The sequence below is a fragment of the Bos indicus genome, chromosome 21, assembly GCF_029378745.1.
Source record: "Bos indicus isolate NIAB-ARS_2022 breed Sahiwal x Tharparkar chromosome 21, NIAB-ARS_B.indTharparkar_mat_pri_1.0, whole genome shotgun sequence".
In the NCBI taxonomy this organism is placed as follows: domain Eukaryota; kingdom Metazoa; phylum Chordata; class Mammalia; order Artiodactyla; family Bovidae; genus Bos; species Bos indicus.
The window spans coordinates 57,410,431-57,424,276 of NC_091780.1; the positions used below are offsets into that span (position 1 = coordinate 57,410,431).

General features: G+C 48.6%; 1 protein-coding gene and 1 pseudogene across 2 annotated transcripts in view; one reads left to right on the forward strand and one right to left on the reverse strand.

Annotated features, from left to right (window-relative positions):
* RIN3 (Ras and Rab interactor 3) overlaps window positions 1-13,846 on the forward strand; it is a 136,033-nt gene that overhangs the window by 25,309 nt on the left and 96,878 nt on the right. The gene's annotated exons all lie outside the window — the stretch shown is intronic.
* On the reverse strand, window positions 169-287 carry LOC139178487 (5S ribosomal RNA; annotated as a pseudogene).

The following is a 13,846-nucleotide window of genomic DNA, read 5'->3' on the forward strand; positions in this document are numbered from 1 at the left end:
TTACTGTGAAAGTTGAGCAATTCTTTGTGGCCCCATGGACTAAACAGTCCATGGAATTCTCCAGGCCAGAATACTGGAGTGGGTAGCTGTTCCCTTCTTCAGGGATCGAACCCAGGTCTCCCACCTTGCAGGCGGATTCTTTACCGACTGAGCCACCAGGGAAGCCCAAGCCAACAGTGCCTAGTAGTCCCAGGAGTTCTCCCATCCAAGTACTAACCAGGTCCGACCCTGCTTAGCTTCCAAGATCAAATGAGATCTGGAGCATTCAGGGTGGTATGGCCGTAGACAGAGTTACCGTATGACCCAGCAATTCTAGTCTTAAGTATATACCCAAGAGAATTGAAAACAATGTCTCTACAGAAACTCATACATGAATATCAGTGGCGTTATTCATAAAGGCCCCAAAGCGGATCAACCCAAATATCCATCAACTAATGGGACAAGTACAAATGGTATGTGCATACAATGGAATACTATTTGGTGCTAAAAAGAAATGAAACACTGGAGCTTCCCTGGTGGTTCAGTTGTAAAGAATCCACTTGCCAGTCCAAGAGACGTGGATCTTCTCGGGCCGAGAAGATCCCATGTGCCGTGGAGCAACTAAGCCTGTGTGCCACAATTACTGAGCCTGTGCTCTAGAGCCCAGGAGCTGCAACTCCTGAGCCCACGGGCCCTTGAACCTGTGCTCCACAGAAAAGAAGCCCTCACACCACAACTAGAGAGTAGCCCCCACTAGCTGCAACAGGAGAAAAGTCTGCACAGCAGCAGAGACCCAGCATAGCCAAAAATAAATAAATAGAAAGGAAGAAAGGACTGATGCATTATGTAAGTCATGACAGCGTGAAAGTGAAAGGGTTAGTGGCTCAGTCGTGTCCGACTCTTTGCCACCCCGTGGACTGTAGCCCACCAGGCTCTTCTCTCCATGGGCTTCTCCAGGCAAGATTACTGGAGTGAGTTGCCATGTCCTTCTCCAGGGGATCTTCCTGATCAGGGATTGAACCTGGGTTTCCTGGATTGCAGGCAGATTCTTTACTGTCTGAGCCACCAGGGAAGCCCAGGTGAACCTTAAAAACATGCCAAGTGAAAGAAACCAAACATAAAAGACCACATACTGTGTGATTCCATATGGGAAATATCAGAAGGCAAACCTACAAAGACAGAAAATGGATTGGTGGTTGACACCGGCTGGGGCATTAGGAGGAATTGGGGAATGACAGTTAATGAGGACAGGATTCCTTGTTGGGATGATGAAGATATCCTAAAATGAATTGCAGTGATATTTGCATGATTCTGTGATTGTACTGAAAACTATCTCAGTGTACACCTTAAAATATTACTAGAAAGCAAAGCACTCCGTATGCAAATTCATGGAGACTGTGTGTAAACCAATGTGTGGCTCAGTGTCAGACACAGGGGAAAAGTTAAATGTTACCTGTAGGTGCCATAAGGAGAGGGGGGCTGATCAACCTGGATAAGAGCTGACCCTAGGGCATCAGCGGAGATGTGTTGGCCTTCTCTGCGTAGTTGAAGGGCTGCGTGGGGATGGGGCATGTTGTCCCTGTGGCCTTGTAAGGGGTAGAAAAAGAAACAAGAGGAAGGATTCAGAGGAACAGATTTCATCCCAATAGAAATCGAGGACTGGTTCTCAGAATGACTTGCCCAGTGAGGTAGTGAGCTCCCTCACATTAGAGGTCTTCAAACAGATATAGCTACGTATTGTGATGGTATAGAGAGTTCCCAGTGTTAGGGGAACCTCTGAGGTAGAGGACAGCTGATAGGCTTACAAAGTCTTGTTCAATATTCAGAAATTTTAAGATAGTTGTTAAATCATCGATAACTTCTTATTAGCAATGATGGGAATACTTACAGCCATGGCAATCCTCATTCACTATACGTCAGGACTTTTTTTTTTGTCGTGGACAGGTGCTTAATAGCACGTCACTGATCCAAGCCAGCTGCTCCAACAGGTCTTTTGGAGTGCTTGTTACTCAGCAGAACGTGGGTCCACTCACCCACGTGCAGCGAAGTCAATCTACGAACACCAGCTTGTAGTGAAGGAAAGTACAGCATTTTCTGCAAGTGGCAAGCAAACAGCATAAGCAGTTAGTGCTCAAAAGGCAGACCCGAAGTTCCCAGTGGCTTTCAGGGAGAGGTTTTAAAGGCAATATAAGGTGAGAACAGCAGCTCAGGGACATTCTTCTGATTGGTTGGTGGTGAGGCAACAGGGTGATGTTTTGGGAATTTTCATCAACCTGGTTCCAGCCAGTCTGGAGTCTCTGTGCTCATGGTCAGCCATGTAGTGACCATCCTTTACCTGGGTGGCTGATCTTAGTTTCTGCAGAACAACTCAAAGATATGCATCAGACTGTTCTGCGTATCCCTTAAGGAGGGACTAGGACACTTTTTTTTAATCACTGGACTGCTAAGTTGTCATTGCTTTTCTTGATGGACTGCTGTCCTTTTGCTTCTGCATTCCCTCGCTTCCCTAATTACTGACTACTTAAGTCTGCTCTTTGGAACTCAGGGAAGGCCTAGGAGATCAAAGCCTTTTTCTACAAACAAGAAATGGCACAGCAAGGGGCTTTTGTACCAAGGAAGGCCCCAAAGTGTCCTACTTGGTTTCGGTTCCCCCTTTTCTTCGATAAACCTCAATCCTGAGGGGAACAGGGGCAGGCCAAGAAAAGGAATCAAGTTTTGGATAAAGAGGTTAATCATAAACCCAGTGGGGCAACTCAGTTCCCGGGGGGCTTGGTTTCATGGTCATCCACCCCCAAAATTCCCAGATTCTCCTCCTTCACCAGTGGGTTCGCCTTCCCTGCCCTGTCCCAGGATCTGATGAGCCTTGACTTCTTCCATGAATGGTCGTGAGCTCTTCATCTCATCTAGGAGTTACCACTTAAGTGTCTCCTGTGGCTGAGTTCTTCCTTACCCTGTCCCATGACCTCTGAGGCAAGTGGTGTAGATGAAAGAATTAATCAATAATTGATCTAGGGGCTTCCCTGGTGGCTCAGCAGTAAAGAATCCGCCTGCCAGTGCAGGGGACTCGGGTTCAATCCCTGGTCCACGTGCTGCAGGACAACTAAGCCCATGCACCACAGCTACTGAGCCCACATGCCCAGAGCCTGTGCTCCGCAACGAGAGAAATCACTGCAGTGAGAAGCCTGAACGCTGCAACAAAGAGTAGACCCCGCTTGCTGCTACCGGAGAAGGACCTCGTGCAGCAACGAAGACCCAGTGCAGCCAGAAATAAATACGTCTTTTAAAAAAATAGTTGATCTAGAAAGAAATGAACATTTTTATTTGCACCGACCTGAGCATTATAATCCAGGAGACTGTCTTTCAGAAAGCTCTGAGAATTGTTCCACCCTTTTAGAGGTCAGAGCCCAGGAATGAAGTTTTTGAGAAAAGGCCATACTCAAGTTATTGACAGGTTACACATTTCAGATCTGCACTACAAAGTGTGTAGCGGGTCATGGGTCCTCGTGGCCCCTTACAAAATTAAAGAAGGAATGTTGTCACCTAGGGAGGTTTGCTTAATGGGGTTGAACAACACACACTAAGGGGGAGGGAGGAGGCTCAAACCAGCAAGGAAAACATTTATGTTTAAATTTTCTCATCTCGGGCTTCCCTGGTGGCTCACTGGTAAAGAATCTGCCTGCCAATGCTGGGGACATGACTTTGATCCCTGGTCTGGGAAGATCCCACATGCCTCAGAGCAACTAAGCCCATTTGCCACAACTGCTGAGCCCACGTGCCACAACTCCAGAGCCTGTGCCCTAGGGCCCGTGCTCCACGACAAGAGAAGCCACTGCAATGAGAAACCCCTGCACCGCAGCTATTAATAGAGAGTAGCCCCCATTCGCCGCAACTAGAGAAAACCCCGTGCAACGATGACCCAGCACAGCCAAAAATAAATAGATCGGGTTATTTTAAATTTTCTCATCTTGCTCTAAAATATGAGTTTTAATTTCATCAGTGGCCTAGGCTCCCTGTTTACAGTGGGGGACACTGAGCCCAGGGTGGATGTTTGTTCATAGCACCGGGGCCTCGGAAGGAGTTCTCCCAGCTCCAGATACCTGCCGCCAGTCTTGAATGTTCCCGTTGGCATCTTCATCTTCACCTGTAGTCAGAACTCCAAGCTGTCACTCACTCTGGCATCAGCTGCTGCTCCTTGGCCCAAGTCTTGTGGCTGCCACAGTGTGGAGACACAGTCCCAGTGACCTTCTCTGGCTTCTGCTCTGCTGATGCAGCTGTCAGAAGATTTTCCTTAAAGTCCCCCAGGGCCTGATTCTTTGGATGGACTCATCTTGATTACCTTTCAACACAGGCCCTCAGGCTCCAGAACGGTCTTAAAAATGCCAAAGAAAACAAACAATGGGAGTCATCCCAGAGGAACTGGCCTGGCAGAAGGGACAGGCTTAGGTGTTCTTGTTGCAGAGAAGAACCAGTTCTGACTCCACCTTGGAACCGTTTCTTTGACTTGCTTTTCATTGCTGCTGTTGTTATGTGCATGCTCAGTCACTTCAGTCATGTCCTACTCTTTACCACCCCATGGACTGTAGCCCTCCAGGCTCCTCTGTCCATGGGATTCTCCAGGCAGGATTACTGGAGTGGGTTGCCATGCCCTCCTCAAGGGTGTCTTTCCAACCCAAGGACCAAACCCGAGTCTCTTATGTCTTCTGCATTGGCAGGCAGGGTCTTTACCCCTAGCGCCACCATTATAACAATACATAATGGGCTGCCTCAGAGGACCCTGCCCCTCTGCCTGACTGTTGGACTGTATGTGTGTGTAAGTCACTCAGTTGTGTCTGACTCTTTGCAACTCCATGGACTGTAGCCTGCCAGGCTCCTCTGTCCATGGAATTTTCCAGGCAAGAATACTGGAATGGGCTGCCATTCCTTTGTCCAGGGGATCTTCCCGACCCAGGGATGGAATCCCAGTCTCCTGCATTGCAGGCGGATTCTTCACCATCTGAGTCACCAGGCAAACTCAATTGTTGGACTAATTGTTAGCCTTTTGTTCAGCTTTTAGGAAGATAATCTGACCCTGCCCACCTGTGAACCGCTGCGGGAAAGAAGAGATTAACACACCCCTTCCACAGGCTGGCTGTTCCGGAGATGTTTTGTAAGACTGATGGCCCTTTCTTTGTGTCAGTACTTCACTTCCTCATTGCTTCCCCCTCTCTGTTCTGCCTTTTGACTTTAGTTCCTCACTGCTTCTCTCTGGTTCTATAAAAGAAGCTGGCATCCAGACCCGACAAATGGTCATTTTGAGACATTAATCTGCCATCTTCTCTGTCAGCTGGCTTTCTGATTAAAGGCATATTCCTTGTCTCAACACCTCGATTCATCGGCCTGTCTTGCGGCAAGCAGAGCGAGTTTGGACTCAGTAAAGTCCTAAGACCCCCACTGTACAACGCCTGGGCTTGTGGCAGGTTCTGGAGGACCTTGGGAGAAGATGCATGTTTCTGACATTTTAAAAATAAATAAGTCATTGCAGAACTGGCCAAAGCCTCCTTCACACAGTTCCCAGATTCCATTTTCTTCCAGCTCCTCAGAGGTCACCACTGTCCTGGATTTGGTGTGCCTGTGTATTTACAGAAAACATAGAACTATTGTGTACACTTTTACACTTTATATAAGTGTTTTCATTCCTTCTGTAATTTGCTTATTTTATTCAACATGGAATTTTGTTTTGTTTGATTTTAAAACTTCTTAACTTTTTCTTTTAAAATAACTTCAGACTCCCAGAAAAGTTACTGGAGTAGTACAGTGAATTTCTGTATTACAGTCTTCAGTCAGATTTACCAATTATGAACATTTTATCACATCTGTTGGTTTTCTCTTCTTCAGTTTTTCTGAACTGTGTGAGAGTAAGTTGCAAGCATTGTGCTTCTTTACTTGCGTATATGTCTGTGAATATTTCCCAAACATGGACATTCTCTTACATAACCTCAGCACAAGGATCAATATCAGGAAATTAACATCAATGCAACTGATAGGATTTTGAGATTTCACCCAATAGCAATTGGTTCCTACCTTTTAGCAGCTGTGTGATAGTCCAGGGTGGAAGAATCACAACTTATTTATCATTTTCTCACGTCTGTTTCTCATGGATGGACATTGGTCGTTCCCATTTTCTCTCATTATTATCAATTGTCTCCTTATGCCTGTGTGTGTCCTGGGAGTGGGGCTGCTGGGGCCTGGCTACAGCACCCCTCTTTTAGATTTTGACAGTCTTTCAGAGCAGGTGCAACTGTTTCTGTTCTCATGGGGGTGCTTTTCCTCCTTGGTGTGCTGGTGGCATTCAGGGGGCTGAGCAGTGGGTTCTCACCTATCCCAGGCCATTTCTCATGTTGGCATTCGTAGGAGAAACAGGGCAGGACCACATGTGTGGTTAGGCCAGCTAGAGTGGTGACATATGTGAGGTGTTCTTGGGTGCCAGATGCTGCTTCGTGCACATTACACGTGGCAGGGCTTCCCAGCTCCATTGCACAGATGAGAAAACTGAGGACCACAGAGGTTAAACATCTCACCCTGGGTCACATGGCCAGATGTGGCAGGGCTGGGCCCGAGACTGCTTGAGTCCTAGTTTTCATCATGGGGCTACGTGGAATGTGAAATGACCACCACGTCTCTAATTGTAGTGAGAAAGTGGGTGGGGACAGCCATGAGTGACTGCCCCCCACCTCCCCAGGGCGTGTCAAGGCTCAGCTGGTTCTCCAGGATCAGACACGAGGAAAACACCCCTGGGGCCTCTGGACAGTTTTGCCCCAGCTTGAGAAATAGCTGTCACTTCAAAAGGAGGGAGGCTTTGGACTTCTGGAAGCTCAGCTTGGGCCTGGGAGCCCCACTGGGCAATTCAGTTATGGCTCTTAGAAGCTTGCTGTCAGTCACTCTCGGGATAATAGCAGTGTGCGCATCTCATCCTCTCCACTCCCGAGGGAAACCCCCTCGCCTGTTACACTTACTCCTCATTTCACAGAAGAGGAGACTGGAGGTGAGTGTGGCTGGACAGGCAATTAGAGTCAGTGCAGAGCTGGCTTGGCAGTGTGTGAAATGACCACCAAGCCGGCTCAGGAGATCCCAAAGCCACCAGCTCTCCACCCTACATGCATTTATGTGACAAACCAGTGTAAATCAAACACATTGATTTAAGATGATTTTAATCATAGAAGTAATGCATAATTGGCATAAAAAATTGAAACAGCCCCTCTGTGTGCACTTCTCAGAAATAACAGTTCTTAATCCAGTACTTTGGCCACCTCATGCTAAGAGTTGACTCACTGGAAAAGAGTCTGATACTGGGAGGGACTGGGGGCAGGAGGAGAAGGGGATGACAGAGGATGAGTTGGCTGGATGGCATCACTGACTCGATGGACGTGAGTCTGAGTGAACTCTGGGAGTTAGTGATGGACAGGGAGGCCTGGCGTGCTGCGATTCATGGGGTCGCAAAGAGTCGGACACGACTGGCGACTGAACTGAACTGAACTGAACTGAATGATGTCATACAGAGCCTTCAGGACATTATTTCTGTGTATGTTTATATTTCTCTGTCTCTGTGTTTATATAAATTCCAAATGGGTCCACAAACTTTGCTGCTTCTGCTGCTGCTAAGTCGCTTCAGTCGTGTCCGACTCTGTGCAACCCCAGAGATGGCAGCCCACCAGGCTCCCCTGTCCCTGGGATTCTCCAGGCAAGAACATTGGAGTGGGGTACCATTTCCTTCTCCAATGCATGGAAGTGAAAAGTGAAAGTGAAGTCTCTCAGTTGTGTCCGACTCCTAGCAACCCCATGGACTGCAGCCTAGCAGGCTCCTCCATCCATGGGATTTTCCAGGCAAGAGTACTGGAGTGGGGTGCCATTGCCTTCTCTGCCACAAACTTTAATGAGCACTTTCTTTGCCAAGTACTATAAGGATACATATACATGGGAAGTTTTTAAAGTTTCTTCAAGAACTAGAGTAGTGTAGAGGTTATTATCCCAGACTCTGGGTTCAGATTGTCCAGATTTGAAGCCCAGCTCTGCCACTTAGAGGCTGTGTGACCTTGGGCCTCCCTGATGGCTCAGCAAGCAAAGAATCCACGTGCAATGCAGGAGCCCCAGGAACCTTGGTTTTGATCCCTGGGTGGGGAAGATCTCCTGGAGAGGAAATGGCAACCCACTCCAATATTCTTGCCTGAAAAATCCCCATGGACAGAGGAGCCTGGCGGGCTACAGTCCAAAGTATTGCAAAGAGTCAGACATGACTGAACACACGTGCACAACCTTGGATGAGTTGTTTAACCTTTCTGTGCTTCAGTGTCCTCATCTTTACATGAGACTACCAGGTAGATCGGAGAAGGCAATGGCACCCCACTCCAGTACTCTTGCCTGGAAAATCCCATGGATGGAGGAGCCTGGTAGGTTTCAGTCCATGGGGTTGCTAGGAGTCGGACACGACTGAGCGACTTCACTTTCACTTTTCACTTTCATGGATTGGAGAAGGAAATGGCAACCCACTCCAGTGTTCTTGCCTGGAGAATCCCAGGGACAGAGGAGCCTGTGGGCTGCCGTCTATGGGGTCGTACAGAGTTGGACACAACTGAAGTGACTTAGCAGCAGTAGCATCAGGTGGATATGTTAGTTTCCAAGAGCTGCAGCAGCAAGTCATCACAAACCTCGCAGCTATTAAGAATAGAAATGTATTTTCTCATGGTTCTGGAGGCCAGAAGTTCAAGACCAAGGGGTCAGCAGGGTTGGTTCTGTCTGGAAGCTCTAAGAGAATAGGGCCATGCCTCTCTGCAGCCTGTGGCGGTAGCCGTCAATCCTTGGTGTTCAAAACTCCTAACTCTACTTTCTTCCCTGCCTTCTTGTATCTCTGTGTCTGTCTGGGGGGCTGCTGCATGCAGGATCTTAGTTCCCTAAACTAAGAATCCCTGCCTCCTGCAGTGGAAGCTCAGAGCCCTAACCACTGAAGCCAGAGGATTCCTCTGTGTTTTTCTATGAGAACACCTCTCATTGAATTTAGGGTCCACCCTAAATCCAGAGAGCTTCCCTGGTGGCTCAGACAGTAAAGAATCTGCCTGCAATGCAGGAAAGCTGGGTTTGATTCCTGGGTTGGGAAGATCCCCTGGAGAAGGGAATGAACCCACTCCAGTATTCTTACCTAGAGAACCCCATGGACAGAGGAGCCTGGCAGGGTACAGTTCATGAGGTCGCAAGGAGTCGGACACGACTGAGCAACTAACACTAAATCCAGAATGATGTCATCCTTAATTACATCTACAAAGATCCTTTTTCCAAGTGAGGTCACATTTGCAGGGGCTGGGTGCTAGAATTTGGATCAGTCTCTCTGGGGGACACAGTGCTAGCCACTCCAGTAGGCGTGAGGATGACTGTGTGCCACGGGCTATTGGGGATGAACAGGCACGTTGCTGCCCTTACTGGCATTTCCAGGGCCCGCCCCTCCCACCCTGGCCCCTCCATGTCGTCTGTGTGCTCACCCCCTTGTACGGAGTGATCGGGCCATCCCATGACACTGACTGCTGGGCCCAGGTCTCTTTCTCTCAGTAGACTCACTTGGTCCTGGAGTGGGGGCCCGGTCAGGACTGCGGGTGGGACAGAGCTGGCCTTTTCTCAGTCCTCCCCTTCCATCCCACACTCCCCCGCCATCCCCCGAGTTCCGGCCAAGTCTGCACAAGGGGGCCTTAGTTCTCCTTCCAGTGATGCGTCATTGGAACTTTCTGAGCTGCTTCCCCAAGGCCCACACAGGCAGCCCAAGGCCAGCACCCTTGTGAGCTGGGAACTAAGGGGCCTTCTCCCAGACAGGCAGCATCCAGCCAGGGCCCCGCACCCTTAGCTGACCCCACACCCAGGTGGGCCCCTCGGGTGGCCTCTCCACCCCAGAGCAGGGCTTTCCTTTCTCCTCACCAAGGTTTAATAGGCCCATGACTCAATGCAGGCAGCATGCCAAGGTGGACACACCATGCCAAGTCCCTCCTTCCTCTGGATGCTGGTGAGAAGGTCCCCAAATAAGCCAGGATGCTGAGCCCAGGCCTGGTCCCTTTGGCCCAGGGCAAGGGTTTTTCCTGGTGTCTGGCCACCCTGCACCTGGGTGGGGCAGCCTGGGTGTCCTCGGACAGCCCACCCCTTGAATTGAAAGGCTGTTAGGACTGCTGATTAGAGCCGATCTGTTTCTCCTGTGCAAGCAGAAGGGAAACAAGTCATGGAAGGATTTCTCTTTTTGGTGGAATTGCCCTCAAGTGTCTGGGCTCATTATTTTGTGCTAACAGTGCCATTCATTACTCGGGGTTCTGGTGGCTGCCTTCGCAGAGCCCTCAGCTGGAGCTTGGCTGGTGAGCAGGAGGGTGTGGGTGCTGGGGTGGTTGACTGTGCCAGCAGATGACATATTGGCTGTCGCGTGGGCTCAGTGATGGTCCCTCAAAGTCAGAGCTGGTGTGGCCAAGCTGTTTAATGACCGTGATCATGGCAGTGCAACAGCCTGCATGATGCTGGCTCAGGGTGTTCGCACCTCTGCCATCCTGCTCGAGCCCGACAGTCCAGCCTGGAGCTCCAGCATCAGCTCCAGCATTTAATAGTCACAAGTGGGCATCCAGAGAGCTCAAGTGACCTGAGGCTCAAGGTCATCAGGGACTCAGAGGGTAAGGGGCGTCTTCCTGGCCCCATTACCCTTCCTTACTTGGCTTGGTCAGAGCAGGTGTCCCTGCCACTCTGTCCCTCCAGGGCTCTGCTGCTCCTGTGACCTGGTGCAAGGCCCAAACCTCCCCCAGACTCAGCTGCTCCTTCGCTAACTTATAGTCCTTGCTGTAGCCTTTGAAACTTAGAGTTTCCACTCCAAGCCTCCGATCCTACCAAGCCACCACTTAGAGGGCCCTGAGCAAACCCTTGTTACTTCCACCCTCGACCACCCAGAGGGGAAGGAGAACGTTGAACAACTTGGACAATTCCTGGAAAGCAGCATCTTAAGAGCCTTTGGCCTCTTGAGCATTTAGTCTGAGTGGCCACACGTAGCCCCTTCAGTGCTCATGTCTGGAAGGTTTCTGCAGTAACCCCAGGTCTTATTTGTCTTTTCACCGGCACTAGCTGAGCTCAAGTTATAAAAAGGATCCTCCAAGTTATTTGTTTCTGTGCCCCGAAATTGGCTTTTTTGTTCATGTCAAGCCATGGTTCCCTGGCACTTGAACTTGAACTGGGCTCAGATATTGACTTGGGTCCAAGATGAGTGCAATACACAAAGATGTGCCCCACTCGAAATGTGCTGAGTCCTAAAATCAAGGCTGCAATGTGGGAGAAGTATAGTGAGAAGAGGAAAATAAGAATTCCAATTAGCGAGTTGGAAAGAGAAACAGTAGCTAGCATTTCCTGAATTGTGTGCACTCTGCCAAGTTCTTGACAAATGTCCCATCAAATTTTCACAACTATCCTATGAAGTATTTTTATACACGTGAATAAATGGAAGCCCAGAGAAGTAAAGGATCTGGCCACAGATCACACAAGCCTAGGGCTTGTAGTGCATCAGGCAGCCTTCTTCTGAATGGGCCCTGAAGGATGGGAAAACTTTATCCCCAGTGGTTTGTTATAAAAAATATACTAGACATACAGAAGAGTCAAAATAATTTTGGAGTAAGCACTTACCCTTGATGTTTTTGTTTATTCCTCTGTCTCTCCACCTTATTTTTTCTTCTGCATTTTGAAGAAACTTCTGGACACCCCAGAATATTTAGCACATATATCACTAACTAGAGTTCAGTATTTCTTTATGGTTCTTTTTTATTGTTTTGGTATAAAATTTGCGTATAATAAAATGTAAATATACTTAGCTAAGTGTACCAGCTGAACTTCATATAAATGGATACATATCATATGTATTTTTTGGCATCTGGCTCCTTTCTCTCAGCAGTGTTTTTGAGGTTTATACACGGGATGGTGTATATCAGTGGTTCCTGTTCGTTGTTGAATATTTTCCCACTGTGTGAGGTACCCCTGTCTGTTCATTCTCTGATCGATGGATGTCTGGACCAGTTTGGGGCTATTAGGAATAAAGCTGATATGAACACTCAAGGAGAGGTCTTTCCCTTTTGCCTTTCTTTTGGGTACGTATCTATGAGTGGAATGTCTCAGCCATGGGGCAGGTGTATATGAAAGCTGACTTGAAAAGACTGCCTTTTTTCAAAGTGGTTGTACCAATTTGCATTCCCACCAATAAAGCATGCGTGTTCTGTTTACTTCCCGTCCTTGCCAACATGTGATGTTATCAGTCGTTTTAATTTTAGCCATCCTAGTGGTTGTGTCGTGGTATCTTGTTGTGGTTTTAATTTGCATTTCCTTAATGACTAATGATGTCGAGCACTTTTTACCTGCTTCCTGGACATGTCGTCTTCTTTGAAGCATCCTCAAAGCCCCTTTAGAAAATTAATTTGTGTGATCTCTATCAGATACATGCTTTGCAAATATTTGCTCCTAGCCTGTAGTTTGAGTCTTTAAGGGGTTTTTTTTTTTTTTGAATCTTCTTTTCTTCATGAGGTGTTTTCATGGGCACAGGTTTCAATGTTTATATGACTAACTTATCCATCTTTTCCTTTATGGTTCTTGCTTTCTGTGTCTAGTCTAATAAATGTTTGCCTCCCTGTTGAGAGGAAGTCACAGAGAATCTGGAGGTACTGCAGGTAGACAAAATAGCTGGAGCAAGAGTGTCAAGGGGGGATGTGCAGGTTTGCAGGGGTGGTGGACAGCGGCCTCCTCCTGTGGGCTGGGGGCTCCAAATGGGAATGCCTCCAGTATCAGGGACTGGATTGGACTCTTCCATCAGTGGGAGCCATTGAGAGTTTTAGAGCGGGGCAGCGACATGATCACAAAAGGAGAGATGACACAGTCCCTTTGGTGCTGGAGCCTGGGGCAGAGTTTCTACTTGGTCACCCTGAAAGCAGTAGCCTGTACCTCAAGATGCAGGTGGGACTGCTGGGGGCTGGGGATAGGGGATTGGGTTCATCTCTGTGGGCCCAGAGGCCAGCCAGGCCCCACCACATCTTAACCAGTCCATTTCTTCTTGCCAAGAAAGCCCAGGGGCTGGTGAGAGCAAATTGCTAGCCAGAAGCCCAGGGAAGGTGCTTATATATGTGGATTTAGAGGCAACTCTCCAAGTAGATCCAGAATCCTTAGAGAGACACCCCCCCAGCCCCCTAGTCCCTGACCTCACCTTCTCCCACCCTCACCCTTCTACCTCCTGCCACCCCCAGGCTTCCTCGTGGTTCCTCCTGGACCAGGCAGCTCAAGCCTGCTGCTCGAGGCCTTTGGTGCCCCTGAGTCTGGAATCTTTTCCCCAGCTGTCTGCATCCAGATGTTACTCAGTCTTTTCAATGAGGGCTCCCCTGACCCCAGCCCTTTGCTTGCCTGGCCAGTGCTCAGCACCATCTAACACCGCAGGGCACCCCTTCACCTTGTCTGTGGCCTGACTCCTCTTCCAGAGATGAGGGGTTTTTCTCCTTTTTAAACTGTTTTGTTCTCTGCTCTAATCCAATGCCTGAAACAACATCTGGTGTGTTCAGGCCCTCAGAAAATATTCATAGTATAAATGAATTCAAGGCGAACTTTCTCATTTCTTTCAAAGTTTGTTTGATCTTGGTTCCACAAGAGAAAATGGGGACCCTTGTCCCGAAAGTCCAGGTCCTGCCTAGGCCACCTGGCAAATAGAGGAGTCTTCCAGGCCACTTCTCCCCATTGTACAGATGCAAAAACTGAGGCCCTAAGAGGGAACAGATGTTCTCACAGGCTTCACTAAGCAACCTAAGCCTAGTTAGTGGCAGAGAGGAAATGGGAGCCAATTGCTCTCCCTCCAGTGGCTGTT